Below are 22,585 nucleotides of genomic sequence, written 5' to 3' on the forward strand. Positions count from 1 at the left end.
TAATTTCTTAGCTTATCATCCAAATTTTCTTTTTTCACAGCAGCACTTACTGAACAATTTCTTCATCAACTCTTAATTTATTAAATAAAAATTTACTCGTCTCAATCCCAAGTCTTTGTGTTCTTCTAAAAAACCATACCCTTAAGAACTGTCAGAAATTATAACTCCTTTAATAATGACTGAACGCCTCCTTCCTCAGCCAAAGTTTTATGATTTGAGAACCAAATAATAGGCAATTTACTCTTCAACATTTCCTTAAGGATCCTGAGGTGTACAGAGTTATGCAAATACATAAGGGTTTTATTTGTTGGTTGAAATGTTTTTTAACATTACTTTAAATCTCACTTAAAAGTTGTATCAGCTTACTTTTGGATATTTAATACCCTGGATCTTTTTTCTTATCCTCTGATAACACTCATTTTTAAAATGCCACATTTTACCAAGAAAATAAGCATTTTTGAAAAACTTTTAGCTCCTTTTGTTGACTGTATTCTGTAATTCACTGGGAAAAACTGCTACAATCTCATTACCAAAAAGTTGCTTCAAATGATGCTGCCTTGCATAGTTGTTAAATCGTTTATACCATTCTTAGCTCGATCTTGAAACCTGACTTCTTTACCAAATGATCAATCTCTTTCATATTCTTCTTTAGATCTTCACAGCTATGTAGTACCTTCAGTAACATCTATCTGCTTTCAAAGATCATGATTATCTATCCATTGCATGAGGTATATTTCTAGCTTTTCAAACATACCAAACTATGCTTGAGTGACACAGTGAAGCTTTGCAAAACCAATAATCATAATATAGAATTGTGATAGACATTTTTATAAGTAGGAAAAAAAAACCCTATGCATTATAGATGAAGACATACACATGACCAGGCTTACATCTTCTGTGTGTTCACCCCTTTCAATATACTTTCAATGGTCCTTCCAATGAATGCAATTCCCAAATCTTTTGCACTCACCAACCTTCTTCAAAGGCTTTTCCATTTCATTAGAAGACACTGAAATGATCTTATCAGGAGACCAGCTAAGCTATGATGGAAGAACACATTCTCCTACATGGACTCACCTGCAACTTAAGTTTTTCCATTTTTGTACTATATAAATTTGTTACGTGAATTTCTATTTGGATGGTAAACTTTTAGCGAAAATTTTTATACATTGTTTTAGCAAATATTTGGATAGCAAGAGTCCAGATAGTGAGGGTTATCTGTCTTGCAGGAATATACATGTTTCAGTTCAGTTCAGTTCAGTTGCTTGGTCATGTTCAACTCTTTGCAACCCCATGAATTACAGCACACCAGGCCTCCCTGTCCATCACCATCTCCCGGAATTCACCCAAACTCACGTCCATTGAGTCGGTGATGCCATCCAGCCATCTCATCCTCTGTCATCCCCTTTTCCTCCTGCCCCCAATCCCTCCCAGCATCAGTCTTTTCCAACGAGTCAACTCTTCACATGAAGTGGCCAAAGTACTGAGTTTCAGCTTTAGCATCATTCCTTCCAAAGGACACCCAGGGCTGATCTCCTTTAGAATGGACTGGTTGGATCTCCTTGCAGTCCAAGGGACTCTCAAGAGTATTCTCCAACACCACAGTTCAAAAGCATCAATTCTTTGGCGCTCAGCTTTCTTCACAGTCCAAATCTCACATCTATAAATGACTACTGGAAAAACCATAGCCTTGACTAGACGGACTTTTGTTGGCAAAGTAATGTCTCTGCTTTTGAATATGCTATCTAGGTTGGTCATAACTTTTCTTCCAAGGAGTAAGCATCTTTTAATTTCATGGCTGCAGTCACCATCTGCAGTGATTTTGGAGCCCCCCAAAATAAAGTCTGACACTGTTTCCACTGTTTCCCCCTCTATTTCCCATGAAGTGATACATGTTTAGTGGTCTATAATTTAAAATCTTAGAGTTTAGAAACATTGCCAATATATTCCTCCATGCTTTAGGCAGAATTAATTGCTGTCAGTTAAGAACCCCTACTACTGCCTATAAATATTTAAAAATCAGAGGGGGAACCTGGTCTGTAGCATCTGCCAATTTCTATCACATAGATAATTCAACTATAAGGGAGCAATTTCAATCTACCAATGTGGCATCATTGAAAGGAAAGTCGGGAAGGAATGCTTATTATTGGTCCTCAGGCACCATGCTGGTGTGGGCTGGTAAACAACCTGCATATGGAGTACAAGGCATGGAGAAAGTGAGCAAAGGGGGAAAGCTGACACAAATTATTAAAAAATGCAAAGAGAAACACTGAAGAAAATTCCTGGAGAGAAGAGGTCAGGTCAATAATAGACGGAAGGATGAAGCCAATACAGAAAAAAGACAGAAAACTTTATCTGAGGCTTGACAAAGAGAGGTGAGGTTGGTTATAGAGAGAGGAACATTTTTAGGTACAGGATGGGAAACTGTGGTACTTAAGACTAAGAGAGTTTGGAGTTTTCAATGCCTTTTAACAGTAGGAAGCTAAGCAATTGGGCAGCCCTGGACTGTCAAGACTGATGAGCTCCTGTGGGGTACAGGAGCAGATGGTGATCAGGAGCAAGTACGGCATGTATGTGTATGTGTGCACGCATATAGTTGATGTTCTTACCCATCTATCCCTACTAGACTGAACTCCTCCAGAGAAATAAAAGTAACTTTTTTGCCTTTGTTTCCTTGACATATATTGCCTAGCTCTTTTTGTTTTCTTTTAAGGTTCTTCTTTTTTTTTTTTTTTGACTTTGTATTAAGGTATAGCCAATTAGGGCTTCCCTAGTGACTCTGATGGTAAAGAATTAACAGCACTCTGATAGCTTCAGATGAACAGCAAAGGGATTCAGCCATACATAAAGATGTATCCATTCACCTCCAAACTTCCCCCCCGTCTAGGCTGCCGCATGACATCAAGCAGAGTTCTATGTGTGATACTGGAGGTCCTTGTTGGGTTATTCATTTTAAACATAGCAGTGTGTACATGTCTTGATAAGTAGACACAGACTGAATGATCAAATAAACAGAAAAAATAAGTATTTCTAAAAGGATGTTCTATTTTAAATATCCCTTATTTTTCAATCTCATTCAAATCCAATTAACTAGAATTTAAATATCATGTTTATGGTATTTGCTGTTGTTGTAGACAAGAGAGCATTTACTTGGGAAAGAATGACCTTAGTCCCAAGAAAAAAATTTAAGTAATGTATTGCTCATAAAAGAGAGTATATACACATTGATGATATAAAAGACAGGAATCTTCTCTCCCCTTTTCATAGGATATGTAGAACAGTACTTTTAGTATAAAAGCTGAAATATTTTCAGTGCTCTTGGGTTAAATAAACTATTCAAGCTTAGCTCTATCACTTAATGTCTTTATTCACAGTTCATATTTGCTTATTTCTACAGTATGAATAATGCAATTTTATGTAATATATCTTTGAGATTACAGTAAGATTTGCTATAAACGTTTTGCAAATATCAATAAAGGTTGAATAACCACAGTGGCTTTAAGAGAAAATGTTTGAGAGATATCCAAGATTGTAATAGGCAGTATAAATTTATTGCAGTTTACGTCATTGCTTTCTGCTGTGTTCCCTGGTGCTTTTATGTTTATTAATTCATCCATTCATTGATTCTTTGGACCATATTTAAATGACTGTTACCTGAGAGGCATTGTTCTACAAGCCAGGATTATAACAACAACAAAAAAAAAAAAAAAGAAAAGAAAAGAAAAAGCTGCTGTCCTCATGTGGTTTAATATCATAGTATAGGAAAAAGATTACAGCAACAAAATAATAAAAAAGAAATGATAAATGCTGTGAGGAAAAGCAAAGTAAGGCAAGGGGCCTGCGTGTGATAAGGCTATTATTTCAGATATTGTGGTCAAGTAATGTCAATCTAAGGAGGTGACATCTGGACAAAAATATATATATATAAAAGGGAATAATTGAATCTTTCTAAAGTACTTATGGATTTTGAAGAATTTTTCAAAGTTACATCAAAAATAAAAGTAGGGAATACAGCAGCTCAAGTAGAACTTATAAAGCATATTATTATACTTACTTTTGCTTTCTTAAATGGAATAAGCCAAAGAAAATTTATTGGTGACTTGAGTGGCAGATCATTATTATGATCCATTTAAATCAGAAGCTTTTCTTTCCTTTCCCCAACTGACAGCTGCTCCAATTACAACCTATCAGTTGACTGCTGCTAATTGCTATGGTATGGAAAACTAGACATACAGTTCAAAGGATTCAGTGAAAACAGTTAAAACATTCTAACTGATGGCCTTAATGCTTGCCTATAGAGAAAAAGTATTGGTGGTAGGCTTACAAAAGTTCTTTCCTTAACTCTGAAAATTTGTGTTTGTCAACTGACTCAGAAAAGAAACATATAGATAAAAAATATGATTTACATATGAGATCACAAAAGCTAATATGTATTAAGTGCTTACCCTATTTCAGACTTTGTTCTAAGCACTTTATCTCGATTCCTCTTTCAAAAACTAAGCATGCTCTCTCAGTTTGTCTGGAAAATGGGGAGAAAAGTAGTACCCTCTTCTGAGTTTTGCTGACAAATTTATTATTTACCATCTATTATATAGCAAAGAAAAATTATATTTTTATCAGAAGGAAGATAGAATAATATATAAAAACTCTCAGACAGAAATGAACTTGCGTTTTAGGTACTGGAAAAGCCCAGTATGACTCAATCAATGTGTGTGTGTATGCTCAGTCATGTCTGACTCTTTGCGGCCCCATGGACTGTAGCCTGACAGGCTCCTCTGCCCATGGAATTTTTCAGGTAAGAATACTGGAGTGAGTTGTGGTTTCCTCCTCCAGGGGATCTTCCCAACCCAGGGATCAAACCTGTGTCTCCTGTGTCTCCTGCTTTGGTCAGGTGGATTCTTAGCCATTAGTATCACCTGGGAAGCACGACTCTTTCAATATGTATTCAATATATCTAAATAGCAGCATGTGCCACATGCCAGAATATTACTGGTTCTCTTTTGTTAAATTTGTCAGTGCCTATATTTGCTGAACACATGCAGTGAGGGAGTAACTACCAAATAGCCAGATTTCAAATCAGTTTCCCAATGTGGAAACAGAAAACCTAAGTCTGTTCTTAAAGAAAACGTGAAATGCAAAATATGAATCTCCCTTTAAGAAGAGAAGCAGCTTTAACAGAAAACTGAAAAAGAAATCACTTTAGTTAGGTGCTATGCGTAAATTCCTTCTTTTGAGGATGAGGATAACTTGAGAGGACAGAGAGTATTCACAACTCTATTTGCTAAAAGGTAGATTAAGACCAGACTCGACATTAAAGAGAGGGAGACAGAAAAGCAGTATGACAGCAGGGAAGCAAGTATTTCCTTTCCGAATAGTCATTCTTTGAATAGATTTCAAGAAGAATAAAATATGTTGGGAAAGTGAAAGTCTTTCAGTCGTGTCTGACTCTTTGCGACCCCATGGACTATACAGTCTACAGAATTCTCCAGGCCAGAATACTGGAATGGGTAGCCTTTCCCTTTTCCAGGGGATCTTTCCAACCCAGGGATCGAACCCAGGTCTCCCACATTGCAGGCAGATTCTTTACCAGCTGAGCCACCAGAGAAGCCCAAAATATGTTTTAGAGAATTTCAAGTTATAAAGCATGGATAGTTCAGGGTATACTGATAGTTAATGTCAATATAACTGTAAATCATTTCAGATATAACAACTTACAATGAAAACTCTGAGATTTTCCATTGAAGAGTAAGGGGTTTTTTGTTTTTTGTTTTTTTTTTTTCCCCTAAAGCTATAAGAAGCCAAATTAGTTTTTAGTTTCTGAGACAGTTATTACAACGTTATGTTTTCCTTATGTACAATTTTAAATACCGAAACACAAATGCTTCTGATAGTACTTGAAGCCAAACATGATATGAAGTTCTGTTTATACTTCAATATAAGGTAAAGGTGATTAATTAAATTTAAAACGGAGACTTTACACTTCTACTTCCTTTCTTTGGAGAAATATTTTCTTCTGTCCCTTATAACTTGACAGAAAAAGTATGGTGTCAAGAACACTTGTGTTTGGAACTCTGAGACATTTAGGACTTTGTCTAACAAATTCTGACAACGTTTAAATAATTTTTAAAGTCAGATCAATAGGCACCTAAGAGTTGTTACATAATCAAAGTTTTCTACGTGCACAATGTTGCAAAGTTCAGAGACAGGTTCTACCCCAAGATGACATCAGAAACCTGTGCAACCCTACTCCTTCAAGGAGCAGCAACCTCTGTCTCTATCTGTAAAACACGGAAGATGAACTACGTCACCTGCCTGAACTAGTTCATAAAATGTCAAGCACTATTCCAATAATATTTACCCTTTATTACCATTGTTACCTCAGGTAACAAGTTTTAAAATTCTAGGACTGTGCTAATAAAGCTCTTTGGAATAACTAATAAAATTTGAATCCCTAAATATGAAATTGTATTTCATACAATATTAACATTAAATGTATTTTGTTGTATTTCAGTTATTAGGTATATGACGATATATTCGTCAGATATTTAATTACTTAGAAGGCCATAGTCATGAGTCATGCTTTAATAGTAAGTAATACAGTTTACTTTGTATTTCTCTTCTTGCCCTTCTCTGTTTGTCTCTCCTGCTTTGCATAGACACACACACACACACACACACACACACACACACAAATATATTGCTTCCCTATTTTTAGAAAAATTATTAAATCAAGTATTTAATATTCTACTAGGTATGTCCTATGCTTCAGTGACAATCTGTATTTAGAAAAATGTTGGATTCTTGACAAACTAATTTCGACAAATGTTGGCATATGTAGCTGAAATACACAACAATAATTTAGAGAAAGAAATTTTAAGTTTTCTTCACTTACTGACTTTTCTCCCCTCTCTATTTCTCAGTGTAGGCTGCTGTCACATGTGACATAAGCTCCTACTTTCAGTTTTCTTGTTTCAGTCAATAAGCCAACATCATGTACAGAACACATCTGCACTAGAAAACTATTTTCTTAGAGTAATAATTTCTTCCAAACTGTTTTTATTCATTAAGTATGACATCTGATAGAGATATTTTGGACTTAAAAATCATAACTAAAATCTCATCAGGAAACAGCAAGAATATTCATGAATTATCTCTGTACTTCTATGTTAATTAGAAAACTAAATAAGTCATGCTTTATAATGCAGAGATTGTTCTCAATTTAAAAATTGACTAAGCATAGCTTCTGGATGTTAAATTTTAACATATTTGTAAAATACAAATACAGCTTTCCTTATGAAGGGTTTATAAGATCTTATCATTATGCTATAGACATTCGCTTAACAACATTTGAATTAAGCTCTTTGCCTAAAGCCATTGGTTTATCTCAACATTCCCAGGTCATTAAAGAGTCATTCCAGCCTGATGTTTATAACAAGAAGTAATAGGAAGTTTTGTCAGCCTGCGACACTGCCAAAAATTCTCCAATTTGGTTTTCATTTCCTACAAAGAACTGTAGAGGAGTTCACCAAGAATAAAATACCTTCAGAAGAGGAAGCTGAAGTCAATGTAGTGGGCCTTGCGAGTGTCCCTTCCCAAATCCAGTTAGTAATAAGACTCTGCAGGGAGGAGGAGCCTGGCAAAAATAAAAACATGCTCTAAATTAGTTAAAACTGATGGACACAATGTGATTCAATGAGTTGGTCTGAATTTAGGCACAAGTCCACAAGTGAAATGTGAGTGAGGTAGCAACATATTAAAAAGAAATCACTGGGTTAGTTAGACTGGGAAACCCAATCCCTCAATGACCAGAGGTAGGTCACTTGCCCCCAAGGGAGTAATTCACAGCCATCATTCAGGGCAGCCTGCTCAAACACCCCCAGTCTCTGACTTTACCACTGGAACTGCTGAATGCCTGCATCGCGTCTCATCTGCTCTTCTTCCCAACAGCACACAATGGATGCCTCAGTGTCCTTGGGGATGCATGGGATGCCAGATAATACCTAGTCCTCACTGTCAGTGTGCACCTGTCTGACCTGCATAAACTGTGATCCTGTCACCTGCTCTTTTGCTAGCCTTCCTCACCCCCTCCCTTCTTCCCAATGGGTCTAAGGAAAATGGAATTGGTGTTAAAGTCAATTTTTCTATTCATATCTTGTGAATCTGAATTACCTATGTAAAAATTCACTCTTTAAGAGAAAAATCAAAGATCCTGAATCTAGTTCTAATTCTTGACCCCAAGAATTAGTGTGTAATCAGATGAGGAACTGAATAATCCAGGAAATCACTTAGCTCAAGTTACCTGCTTTAATATTACTTCAGTGAATAGGCTACCACAGTGACTGTAACCAACTGGGCACGATGGGGTGAAGGAGGAGAACGGACACTGAAGGTCCAAACTGCCATGTCTGCCCATGGAAAAGAGTTTGTGAAAGACGCAGCCTTTATGGTGGTGACTGAGGCAGTCTCAATCTAATAGTAGGCATTCATTCAAATATTTCTCAGTATTGACTGCAGACCACTGTTCAGTTTGGGATAACCAGAAATCAAAGAAAGACCTGATCTCAAGGAGTTCAAGGTGCAGTGTGGGTGGCAGAGATGAAAACGTGCAGCTAAAGTATGACGTAACTGTATGCCTGGGGATTAGAAGAGGAAAGGGGAGGATATACAGCCATGGACCAGGGCGAGGAAAGGCAGGTCTGGGTGAGCTTCCTAAAGGTCAAGTCAGAGTTTACGAAAACTGCCAACTGAGGCACTTTGAGTGAGAGAAGAAACATATGCCAAGGCCACTGAGAGAGCATGGCACGTTGACATGGTTAGGAATGGGTATGGCATAAAAGGTATGTGTGTGCCTGTGTGTCTGTGTGTTTAGGGTAAGACGTGAGATGAAACGGGAAAGGTAGGCATGATGTTCCAAAAAGAGATGTTAGTTACAGTTTTTTTAGTGTTAGGTAAACACTTAAAACACAAACAAGTAAAACAAAAATAAGCTAAAATTTTTCAATATTAAAAAATATTTGCATGTCAAAGAGCACTACAAAGAAAATGTAAAGACACCCCATAGAATAGGAGAAAATATTTACAAAGTAGAGCTGTTAAGGCTTTAGCATTCACAATATATAAGAACTCTTACAACCAATAAAAAGAAAACCCATCCAATCAAAATTGAGGCAATTAACACATTTAAATGTTGGCGAGAATGTTTAGAAATTGGAGCTCTCGCATCTTGTTGATGAAAAAGTGAAAACGTGGAAAACAGTTGGACAGTTACTCCAAAATTTAAACATAGTTTTACTACATGACCCAGCAATTCCACTCCTAGGTATTTATACAAAAGCGTTGAAAGCATGCATTCACACAAAAACTTACAATAAATGTTCACAGCACTGTTTTCATGATAGGCAAAAGTGGAAGGAAGTTCAATGCCTATCAACTGAGAAGAAGGTAAACAAAATGGAGCATACCCATACAACCATACAAAGGAACACTACGCAGCCACAAAAAGAAAGGAAGTACTGAGACATACCCAGATGAACCTCGAAAACTTTATGCTGAGTAAAAGAACACAGACAGAGGAAGTCTCACGTGGCACAATTCAATTTATATGAAATGTCCAGAACAGGCAAATCCACAGTGACAGAAAGCAGATTATAGTTACCAGGAACCAGGAAAGAGCAGAAAGTGACTGCCAATAGGTATGGAATTTCTTTTGTGAATGATGCAAATGTTCTGGCATTAGCAGTGATGGTTGTACAGTTTTTTAAAAATATATATATATATTAAAAAACTACTGATTCTATACTTTAAAGGGGTGAATTTTATGGCAAACATTTTATTTTGATTAAAAATACATTTAATGTGTTGCCAAAGGAAATGTAAACTCCACAGACATGACATGGTAGGTTTGAGTCTCAATTATAAGGTACAAGTCTCCAAAACTCAATTTTACCTTTCTTGGCTTTTCCCTTGATCAGCCCTTGTACTATAAATGCATTCAATTTCTGACCAACAAATTACGTAGGAATCAGTATAAATCTAATTTGTTATGATAAGTGTGATAAATTTCTTCTTTTTTATACAGAAACTTAGTGACATCTAGAAAACAAGATGCAAATTAATTCCAATACACTGCGTGCAGAATGGGAAAGAGCACAGAAACTCTGATATTGCATGTAGAATGTGTTATAGAAATATCAAGCAGACATGAAATACAGACCCAGGAGGTGACTCAGGGTAGTGATTGTCGTTGTTTAGTTGCTAAGTCATGTTGACTCCTTGTGATCCCATGGACTGTAGCCTGTCAGGCTCCCCTGTTCATGGGATTTCCCAGGCAAGAATACTGGAGTAGGTTGCCATTTTCTTCTTCAGGGCATCTTCCCAACCAAGGGATTGAACCCAAGTCTCCTGCATTGACAGACGGATTCTTTACCACTGAGCAACAAGAGTAGTGCTACCCCTATTACAATTCACAGATCTCTGCTAATCAAAGAAATGTTAGTTACCAGTCTGCACTGACATAGAAGCTTGGACCAGAATGAAAAACATTAATTTGTTATGATAAGCATGGCAAGTTTCTTAAATAAACATGGCAAGATCTTGTCAGTTTTTCTTCTATAATATTTTTAAAAGTGGAGATCCAACTGGAAAAAGATCCAACTAGAAGAAGAAATACAGCAAAAACAGATTCTTAAAACAGTATATGCACAGCTCTAATTTTGAAGCTGTTAATTTATCATGTTAGCCTACTTTCCCTTGTTCAGTTCAGTTCAGTCGCTCAGTCGTGTCCGACTCTTTGCGACCCCATGAATCGCAGCACGCCGGGCCTCCCTGTCCATCACCAACTCCTGGAGTTCACTCAGACTCAAGTCCATCGAGTCAGTGATGCCATCCAGCCATCTCATCCTCTGTTGTCCCCTTCTCCTCCTGCCCCCAGTCCTCCCGCATCAAAGTCTTTTCCAACGAGTCAACTCTTCACATGAGGTGGCCAAAGTACTGGAGTTTCAGCTTTAGCACAAACTTTCCCTTGATACCCTCCCATATTGGCTTCCCAATTCCTGAATACATGACTTGGTTCTATAAATTCCCTAATCCAAAGAATGTTGTCATTTATTTTATGAGAAAACAAAAAGGAGAAGAAATTATGTATGGGGAGCTGGACCGAAGGAGAGGAGTACTACACCCACCCCATCCTTTCTAAGAAATAAATATAACAAATGGTGTCCAAAGTATTCCGGTAACGATATTTACGTAGTGTTTCCTATCACAAATTACGAAGAATAAAATTCTGTCCAAATGGAATTTAGAGACATTCCTTCTGTAATTCTCACAAATAACTTCAAAGTCATCATTTATTACATTATAGCTTTACTAAAAAGCTAATACAAGATGTGTTTAACATAATTTTATAACTTAATTCTAAAATGCATCTATGATACTGTAATTGCAATGAATTTGTAAAGAAAAATGTATTTGTATAAGTGATTCCATGACAAGTTAATCTATGGTGACAAAATTTTTAATTGTGAAAAACATTTGAAGCAATTTTTCAAATATTTCATGTCAATCAACAAATGGAAAATACCTGACCATATCTGCAACAAGTTAACTTTAAAATGTTTTGTTGATATTAGACAGTTAGAATATACTACTTTTTTTTTTTTGTCACTGGATGAAATGTTTGTTTACTTGAAGATTTAAGTTAAAGTGAACTTAAATATTTATAAAGTAGAGCAAATAATATTGGAGTAACAGTTCATAAACAGACAAATAACAAGTAGGTCTTGAACAAGACAGTTATTTATTGTACTTCTGTGATTCTGGGCAACTCACCAATACTAAATCACAGCAATATGTAAATAAAGCAACTCCAAAGTCTAAGAGATATTTACAGTGAAACTTAGTTCCTCTTGCACTTCATACTTTTCCCTTTAACTAACATTTTTAAAACCAGCCAGTTACCACTTAACAAAATTAGCTTCTGGAGATCAGAGAATTATTATTTTTTCTGAGTCCTCAGAAAAAGTTGCCAGAAACAACCACATATTTTTGTAGTAGAAATGTTTCTAATGTATTTTACTGTGTGATCCAATCACTTTGGTTGAATGCTTCAAAACTGATCAAATAAAAGTGCCACTAGCTCTTCATACCTTGATGACACAGCCCAGTGATGTCAACAGCAGTCACCTGCACTTATATGGAATCATGCTGGTTCAGTATGATTTGCTCCCAAGCAGCAAAGGTGGGGTCTTGAGAGACTAAGCCATAAGCAAGACTTAATGCTACTTATCAGGTAAACAAAGCACATTCAGAGAACTTTCACCCATGAGATGACTATCTTCTTTTCCCTTTTAATTTCATAAATGAGCATATTTACCCTTTTTAAGGTATCAAATATTAAGTGTCTGTCTGTTGTAACAGATAGTTTGGTCAGAGATAGTTGAGAAGGGTTGTGATTTTTAAAAAAATCACTGACTTAGCCCAAAGAACCTATTCCACAACACTTGGCTGTCTGGGGTGAAGTAGTTTTTTTCCCAGAGGCTTCTACCTTACCCAACTATAATGCCAAACTAAAAGCAAATACTAATACTTGAAGGAGCTAATTTTATTTTCAGGAATGAACAGCTGCCCTCATTCAACATTATTTCTTACAAGCCTTCAAAAAGGTGCCTGGCATTGTATTAAGAACTGTAGCTGCAAGTAAGATATGATACTAATCTTTAATCACTCAACCTTGGGGAAACAGAGGAAGCAGAATGTATAAAGGCCAAGATTTATAAAACAGAATGGCAACCCAGGAAATAAGAAGTTTGTGACTAAATCACAGGGCAGATATAGGGGACCGGCCCAAAGATGAGGCTAGGAACAGAGATAGAATTCATAGTGTGGCCAATACTTATTAAGGACGAACTAGATGCCAACAGTGCAAAAGGGTTCCCTTTTCTCCATATCCTTGCCAACATTTGCTATTTCTTGTCCTTCTTGATAACAGCTTGGTGTAGCTACTGTGGAACGCAGTATGGAGGTTTCTCAAAGAATTAAAAATAGATCTACTAAATGGTCAAGCAATTCTCCTACTAGGTATCCGTCTGAAGAAAATGAAAACACTAACTCAAAAAGATATATGCACCCTGTATTCATTGTAGCATTATTTACAATAGCCAAGATGTGGAAACAACCTAGGTGTCTATCAATGGATGAATAGATAAAGATGTGGAGTCCATGCAATGGGACTCTAAGTCACAAAAAAGTATGAAATCTTGCCATGTTGGACTACATGGGTGGCCTTTGTGGGTATAATGCTAAGCAAATCAGAGAAAGACAAATACTACATGATTTCACTTATAAGTGGAATCTAAAATACAAAAGAAACAATAAATAAATAAAAACAAAAAGAAAACTCAGACAAAATAAAACAAAACTCATAGATACAGGGAACAGACTGGTGGTTGCCAGAAGGGAGGATGATGGGGGGAGTGAAATGGATGAAGAGGATTAAGAGGTACACAGTCTTAGCTATAAAATAAATGTCGTGGGGATTTTAAGTACAGCATAGAGAACAGAGTCAATAATATTTTATTAACTTTGTACAGTGACAGACAGTATCTAGACTTATTGTAGTGATTATTTCACAACATACACAAACGGCAAATCACTATGTTATACACCTAAAACTAATGTAATATTGTATGTCAACTATACCTCAATAAAAATCTAACTATATGCCAGCTGCTGTGGTAAAAGCCACATATATTTTTTCTCATTGAATCACTGCAAAACAAGTCTATAAAAGCAGACCTTATTTTAATCACCCGATTATAGATGAGAAGGCTGAGAAATAAAGAAGTTGTGTAAACTGATACCTGTGTTAGCCAGCTAACAAGCAGAACTATGATTTGACTGTGGCTCCAAGATTCCAGGTAACTCAGACAATAAAGCGTCTGCCCACAATGTGGGAGACCTGGGTTCAGTCCCTGAGTCAGGAAGATCCTCTGGAGAAGGGAATGGCAACCTACTTCAGTACGCTTGCCTGGAGAATCCCATGGACAGAGGAGCATGGTAGGCTCCTACAGTCCATGGGGTCGCAAAGAGTCAGACATGACTGAGCGACTTCACTCACTCTAAGATTCCAAAGTCTATGCCTAAAATAAAGAGCCTTGTGTAGAAAAACAAGTTTTGCTTCTTTCTTGTTGTGTCTGACTCTGCAATCCCATGGACTTCAGCCTGTCCCACTCCTCTGTCCATGGAATTCTCCAGGCAAGACTACTGGAGTGGGTTGCCATTTCCTTCTCCAGGGGATCTTCCTGACCCAGGGATTGAACCCAGGTCTCCTGCATTGCAGGCAGATTCTTTACCAACTGAGCTACTAGGGAAGCCCTTGCAGATGAAAAGGTGTCACGGATGAGTCTCACAAAGATAAGCAGCAAAATGAGTTTGACTCCAGACAAAGGTGACCCCGACCCAAAGTTCTGCATGAACTTCAGGGGACAGGCTATGGAGTAGATAGGTATCTGGAGGGCCAAAGTGGTAATGGAGGCTGGACATGATGGAGCTGGGAGTTTGGGCAGCAGAAATGAAAAGAAGCCATGGCTTTACTCAAACACTGATTCAATTAGAGATATTTAAGTTTCTAAATAATGACTCTGAAATGAGAATCATTAAATGCCCTGGTCTAAAAGAATGAAAGGTGATAAGGACTCCTATTATGGCACTATTCCTGCTGAGAGCTTTTCTTTTCTCCTATTACTTTCCTCCTCTTCTGTCTTTTATTCTGGGCAATTCTGAAGCAAAACTGTCACCACGTGTGAGTCTCAGCAAGCAAGGCTGACCAACACTGATGTATAACATCTCCGCTACAATCAGCTGCTGGCAGGGCTGTGCTTATGTTTCACTTTGTGAATTTTCAGGCACGTCCAAGAATACAGTTGTGCCTCCTTTGCTTATTAAATTTATGTTTAATTTTTAAAGGGGATTTTTTAATCCAAAAGAGGATTTTACTAGATAAGAGTAACCTTCAAATAACAAACTTGTCATCATTACAATCTTCCCCTTGAATGATATGAAAGAAATGAGGCTAATCTATAAACATCAGTGTGTCTTCCACCTCCCCGAATCAAAAGGGCCCCCAACCTACTCATATCAGGGCACTGTCCTACCATTCGTGTCTTCCACCTTGACCTCTAAAGCCCTGTAACACTCTGAAGAATGCTACCTCATAGAACACAAACACGATACACACATTACTCCAATGTAGTCTGTTTATATTTCTTTAGTTCTGAATAGGCAGCATGATTAACTGTGGATTGATTTTTAAAAATATTTTATGTATTTCTTTATTTCTTTAGTTGCTCTGGGTCTTAGCTGCAGCACGCAGGAGCTTTTGCTGCAGTGCACGGACCCCTCTAGTTGGGGCACTCGGGCTCCAAAGCATGTGCGCTCAGTAGCAGTGGTCTGTGGGCTCAGTTGTTCCACGGCATGTAGGGTCTTAGTTTCCCAACCACGGATCAAACTCCCATCCCCTGCATTGCAAGGCAGATTCTTAAACACTGGACCACCAGGTAAGTCCCAGCAGTGATTTGAATGGAGGGGAAAACATGCTCTGACATTTGCAGAATCATATCTGAGCTGTCCATGATTCCTAGAGATTTAGATCACTTTGAAGATATTTTAAAATTTAAGTAACTGACCTGAAGAACTGTTAGCTGAGAGATTTGTTATGTGCACTCCCAGATTGATGCCTGGCATCACAAAGACCTGAACTGGACATGGGAGTCTGTTATTGCTGGTCACCTTGTCCTCCTGTGTAAGAACCTCCTGTCCCCTAGCCAGGCCATTTCCTCTTTCCCCCCTCAGTAAGACACTCAACTCATATTAATCAGAGCTTCTCATCCTTTGGGATGCAAACTTATCCAAGGGTATGCACGTGGAGAGAATGGCCAAATATAACCCTTCTGAAGAAATTATAAACATCAGGGGGAAGAGAATCATAGTCTTTTCTCTGTAAATGTGAACTATGAGGCCTGGAACTAAGGACCATCTCTGTTGCCACCTGTTATTCAAAAACGGATGTCAAAGTAAGAAGTGAGTAAAGGTGAGAGAGACATAAATGCATCCAGGATACTCGTGCTATTGGGTGAAGCCCTGGATGCACCATGCTTGAATCACTGCCACAACCTTTACCCTTCCCATTCCTTTCTCAGTTAAGCTAATTTGATTTGAATTTCTGCCACTTGCAGCTGAGAGTCCTGATTACCAATGCAAGAACAGCAGTAAATTAACTTCCTCTTTGAAAACACAAAATAATAGAATATTGGTTAAAAGTAACTATATTATATAATGAAATAAACTCATTATCAGTAGGTTAATTTGAATTATGAACTGATACTTATCATTCCTTTGGCACTGAGTAACCAACTTTGGAGAACCTTAAGAGACAAAACCAAAAGGATCCTTTTTTTGAAGAATCATTTATGATGAAAGCTAACAGGAAAAAGCCAGTAGATCTCAACATTTAAAACAATGTAGAGAGTTGCATTTAGCAAGGCACATTTTCAGTTGAGCACAATGAAAAATATGAGTGAATATAACATTTCATGAATTATGCATTATATCAGAACATCATTTGGTAAGCATTCTGACCTCTTGCTATTTCTGTTCTGGTGTCTGTTGTAGTCCCAATTAATCAGGAAAGAAATTAGCATGGTAGATAATAGATAATGGTAGAATTAAAGACAGGAAGTTGAAAACCCTTATAGTACTTTAACATTTAAAAGCATGAAATTAGTTTTGAAATTAAAATGAAATCAAAGAGTAGGAGCAAGAAGTAACCTCTTTCTAGTTCAAGCTATAATTTTTAAGAGGACATAAAATTGCTCTCTATATTTTTATTCTCCACAATGTAGTTCAATGTGAATGAACTAAATATATGATAAAAACAGAGAGAATAGTGAGTCGATCAATGTAGGCCCTGCACTAATACTGAATATATAGCACATTAAAAAATAATCTGGTGATTAGATACAAGAGAAAACTTTTATAAAGGACACTTTATTTTTGAAATTATTACCATAGGCAAATAAATATTTTCATCATAAATGGAAATTTTTATTATGTTTGTTTATTCTCTATCCCCTCTCTCACAAAAATGCACAGGGATATATTTTTGTCCAAGCACTTAGAGAAGTATTAAAGGTATTCAATAGACATTTGTTTAATGAATAATTGAAAAGTTGACTATGACAATGTTTAATGAAAATAAACACCATATACAGCCCTCTAGTTTGTAACATAACTTATAATTACCAAAATGTACTTTAATTAGTAAAACTGATAATTGTACATAAAAGGAAAACTGTACATAATTTGAGCCCAAAGAAAACACCTAGGCCCAGAGGATACTGGTTTGAAAACAAATAAGTCCCCTATTCATCGGTATGTAATCTTTTTTTCTTACAAATGAGACCCAACAAGTCAGATAAGGAAAAAGAAGGGAGATAGAAAAGAGAGGTGGAGAGGGAGAAGATGGGGAGGAAAAGAGGTAATTTCTGTGAAATAATGGCATAGACAGTGACTCCAAGACTCATATTTTCAGTAATATGGTGGAGTCAGCTAATGCGACTTCCCCTATCTTTGCTATAGACAGACAGAAGTGAGAGATATAATTTAATAGCAAATTATCTGAGCTTGGAAGAAACAAGGAAAATTCCCAGGTGCTAAAAATGAAGATAAAACAGTGAAACTGGTAACCCATGAACCCTAACTGGGGAGCTGGCTTACAGCACAGACGGTGGAAACTTAGTGAATGTATGTCCATAATGGGATCAAGGATGTGGCAAGAAGTTGGAGTGGAGGCCGGCCCTTTCATTTACCATTTTTTGCAATTTAATTTTTTTAATTGGAGTATAATTGCTTCACAGTGACGTGTTAGTTTCTGCAGCAGACAGCTCCCTGGGCTATACAGCAGTTTCTCACTAGCTGCCTATTTTACACAAGGTAGTGAAGCCACTCAGCAGCAGCAGCAGCAGTGTCTCTCAATAGAGGCCTTTTAAAGTTAGCATTCTTGACAGGCTAGCAGCTCAGTAGAAGGAACACTAACAGAGCTCTCTCCATCAGTTCATGGAAGCAACAAGAGCATTGTTTCGTCCAAGACTATACACTGAATACAGGAGAGAAGGAGGGTTGATATAAAGGGAAATGATCTCTCTGAGAGAAACAGAAACCCGGGTTTGTCCACTTGAGGGTGTAGAAACCAAATTATACTGACTGCAGAGTTCAGGAGGCCTGACGTTGAGGAAAAGAGAAGTGGTGTTAGAAGATGATAGAAAATGTCTTCTTAAATATCCAGGTTTCTGATTTTTTCCAAATAAAACAAACAGCCAAGGTTGCTCAGAAATAAAGATCTGATCTCAAAAGAGAAGAACACAGATGTATATAAATGTGTTATAAGAAGAGACCCTCAAAATAATAATAATGATCCTCTTGGAAAAGATTAAAGTGGAGAACAGGGAGGAAAATATTGACAAAGATCCCTGGGCTTAAATTAAAATTTTCTAATCAGAAGTAAAAATCACCTGGTAACCTGACTATTGTTCTATCTTCACTGACAAGAGGAAGAACCTGCTTGTCTTTCCAGGGGTAGAATTTAGGTCAGAAAATATGAGCAACATTAAATTTAAATTTATTTTTCTTACCCTTTTTCTTATCTTATTGGGATTATACTGCAGGCAATGCTTTTTAATATCCCAGTAAACATGATAAAATTTATCTAACCAGAGTATCTTAACACTGCTCTTAAACAACACTTTAGGCCAACCTGATACAATACCATTCTGATTTTTCAGGTACTAGAAATCATTTTAACAAATAAGTAGTACATTTTCAAAACTGCTTAAGGACTTGGAAACATAATTTGATTGCTTAACAGAATTATTAGAATTAATAATAATATAATTATTCTATTGATTAATAAAATTCTTCACTTGTAATCACAGATTTAAAACTTCAAAGACTCTCTTTGATCAGGTAAAAAAGACAGACTAGAAAGTTGCATGCCCGTGATCAACCGCACAAATCTTGAGAGACCAAGATGGGACCTACAATCATATCATAAGTAATTAAAACAGAGTAAAAAGGAGTAATCTGAAAGTACAGTTTGCTTCGTGAATACAACATTAAAACATTAAAAATGGAACGGAATCACTACACTTTTTCCGTCTGTTTTGCTTATGTATTTATTAGTTAGTTGCTCAATCGTGTCTGACTCTTTGGGATCCCATAGACAGGAGCCTGGGAGGCTCCTCTGTTCATGTATTTCCCAGGCAAGAATACTGGAGTGGGTAGCCATTCTTTTCTCCAGGGGATCTTCCCAACCCAGGGATAAAACCCAAGTCTCCCACAGTGCAGGGAGATTCTCTACCACCTGAGCCACTAGGGAAGTATGCATCATGTATTTCAATGTTTTATTTTGTTATTGTTTTTGATTGACTTCTTCTTGTTCATAACCATGAATAAACAACTTCTGAATCTTGTGATTCCATCTAGTGAATCATCATGCCTGAAGGTAGTCTTGGAGATTGCTAACACACCTTTTAAAGCCATGGTCAAGTCCTATTAAACCCAGGAAACCTTTCCTCATCCAGTGCTCTTTGATTTTCTTCTTCTTTGCCACTGAATTGTATATTGTCTTATCTTTTTCTATGGTTCATTGATCTTTCGACCTATGAAAATTTTACTTCCCCAAACAGATAATTATAAAATGTTAACAAATAATATATATCCAATGCTACACCTAGCTGGACATTTCAATAAAACCTGTTATACTGAACTTAATTCAGATACTTACTGGCAATTTCAATATAATAGTAATCAAACACTTTCATACTTTACAATTCAAACAAGATGGCTACATTAGAGACCTTTAATTCATTTGTATGCTGAACAGAAAAACAAGTATCAAAAGGAAGGCAACTGTTTCCCCCACTAGCCAAGTGAATACACACTAGCAGGAGATGGTTATTTTCTCTCTTCAACATTTAATTGGCCATATGAATTATCTGTATATACCAAGTTTAATGGAAAGATGGTATAAAAAAGAGAGATTGACTCAGAGTCCAAAATATATCACTAGATAAAGCAAGCATTATTCTACAGGTTCTTTGCAAAAAGCATTCAAGTTTCTATGATTTCATTTTACCATTTAGTATCCACTAAGAAAATGCACTGGTCATAGCAAACGCCCTCTTCCAACAACACAAGAGAAGACTCTACACATGGACATCACCAGATGGTCAACACTGAAATCAGATTGATTATATTCTTTGCAGCCAAAGATGGAGAAGCTCTATACAGTCAACAAAAACAAGACCAGGAGCTGACTGTGGCTCAGATCATGAACTCCTTATTACCAAATTCAGACTCAAATTGAAGAAAGTAGGGAAAACTGCTAGACCATTCAGGTATGACCTAAATCCAATCCCTTATACAGTGGAAGTGAGAAATAGATTTAAGGGACTAGATCTGATAGATAGAGTGCCTGACAAATTATGGACGGAGGTTCGTGACACTGTATGGGAGATAGGGATCAAGACCATCCCCATGGAAAAGAAACGCAAAAAACCAAAATGGCTGTCTGGGGAGGCCTTACAAATAGCTGTGAAAAGAAGAGAGGTGAAAAGCAAAGGAGAAAAGGAAAGATATAAGCATCTGAATGCAGAGTTCCAAAGAATAGCAAGGAGAGATAAGAAAGCTTTCTTCAGTGATCAATGCAAAGAAATAGAGGAAAAGAACAGAATGGGAAAGACTAGAGATCTCTTTAAGAAAATTAGAGATACCAAGGGAACATTTCATGCAAAGATGGGCTCCATAAAGGACAGAAATTGTATGGACCTAACAGAAGCAGAAGATATTAAGAAGAGGTGGCAAGAATACACAGAAGAACTGTACAAAAAAGATCTTCACGACCCAGATAATCACAATGTGTGATCACTCATCTAGAGCCAGACATCCTGGAATGTGAAGTCAAGCGGGCCTTAGAAAGAATCACTATGAGCAAAGCTACTGGAGGTGATGGAATTCCAGTTGAGCTATTTCAAATCCTGAAAGATGATGCTGTGAAAGTGCTGCACTCAATATGCCAGCAAATTTGGAAAACTCAGCAGTGGCCACAGGAATGGAAAAGGTCAGTTTTCACTCCAATTCCAAAGAAAGGCAATGCCAAAGAATGCTCAAACTACCACACAATTGCACTCATCTCACATGCCAGGAAAGTAATGCTCAAAATTCTCCAAGCCAGGCTTCAGCAATACGTGAACCGTGAACTTCCTGATGTTCAAGCTGGATTTAGAAAAGGCAGAGGAATAGAGATCAAATTGCCAACATCCGCTGGATCATGGAAAAAGCAAGAGAATTCCAGAAAAACATCTATTTCTGCTTTATTGACTATGCCAAAGCCTTGGACTGTGTGGATCACAATAAACTGGAAAATTCTGAGAGAGATGGGAATACCAGACCACCTGACCTGCTTCTTGAAAAATCTGTATGCAGGTCAGGAAGCAACAGTTAGAACTGGACATGGAACAACAGACTGGTTCCAAATAGGAAAAGGAGTACGTCAAGGCTGTATATTGTCACCCTGCTTATTTAACTTATATGCAAAGTACATCATGAGAAACGCTGGACTGGAAGAAACACAAGCTGGAAATAAGATTGCTGGGAGAAATATCAATAACCTCAGATATGCAGATGACACTACCCTTATGGAAGAAAGTGAAGAGGAACTAAAAAGCCTCTTGATGAAACTGAAAGTGGAGAGTGAAAAAGTTGGCTTAAAGCTCGAGATTCAGAAAACGAAGATCATGGCATCTGGTCCCATCACTTCATGGGAAATAGATGGGGAAACAGTGGAAACAGTGGCAGACTTTATTTTGGGGGGCTCCACAATCACTGCAGATAGTGACTGCAGCCATGAAATTAAAAGACGCTTATTCCTTGGAAGAAAAGTTATGACCATCCTAGATAGCATATTCAAAAGCAGAGACATTACTTTGCCAACTAAGGTCCGTCTAGTCAAGGCTATGGTTTTTCCAGTGGTCATGTATGGATGTGAGAGTTGGACTGTGAAGAAGGCTGAGTGCTGAAGAATTGATGCTTTTGAACTGTGGTGTTGGAGAACACTCTTGAGTCCCTTGGACTGCAAGGAGATCCAACCAGTCCATCCCAAAGGAGATCGGCACTGGGTGTTCTTTGGAAGGAATGATGCTAAAGCTGAAACTCCAGTACTTTGGCCACCTCATGAGAAGAGTTAACTCACTGGAAAAGACTCTGATGCTGGAAGGGATTGGGGGCAGGAGGAGAAGGGGACGACAGAGGATGAGATGGCTGGATGGCATCACTGACTCGATGGACGTGAGTCTGAGTGAACTCCAGGAGTTAGTGATGGACAGAGAGGCCTGGTGTGCTGCAATTCATGGGGTCGCAAAGAGTCAGACACGACTGAGCAACTGAACTGAACTGAGTGTACTAATACATTGAGGGTGATTTTATGTTCATAAAAATACTGGGGACACATTTTTACTGCTGAAAAGGGTCTTAAATT

General features: G+C 37.4%; 1 protein-coding gene across 3 annotated transcripts in view; it reads right to left on the reverse strand.

Moving 5' to 3' along the window:
• OXR1 (oxidation resistance 1) overlaps positions 1-22,585 on the reverse strand; it is a 517,492-nt gene that overhangs the window by 439,498 nt on the left and 55,409 nt on the right. For 2 of the 3 annotated variants that reach the window (XM_069600384.1, XM_069600382.1), the window contains exon 2: positions 7,541-7,633. The exons of the other annotated variant lie outside the window; for it this stretch is intronic. The gene's annotated coding sequence lies outside the window, so the exon portion shown is untranslated. The remainder of the gene's footprint in view (positions 1-7,540; positions 7,634-22,585) is intronic. 3 annotated transcript variants of the gene reach the window in all.

This window comes from Ovis canadensis, chromosome 9 (assembly GCF_042477335.2).
Source record: "Ovis canadensis isolate MfBH-ARS-UI-01 breed Bighorn chromosome 9, ARS-UI_OviCan_v2, whole genome shotgun sequence".
Lineage (NCBI taxonomy): Eukaryota > Metazoa > Chordata > Mammalia > Artiodactyla > Bovidae > Ovis > Ovis canadensis.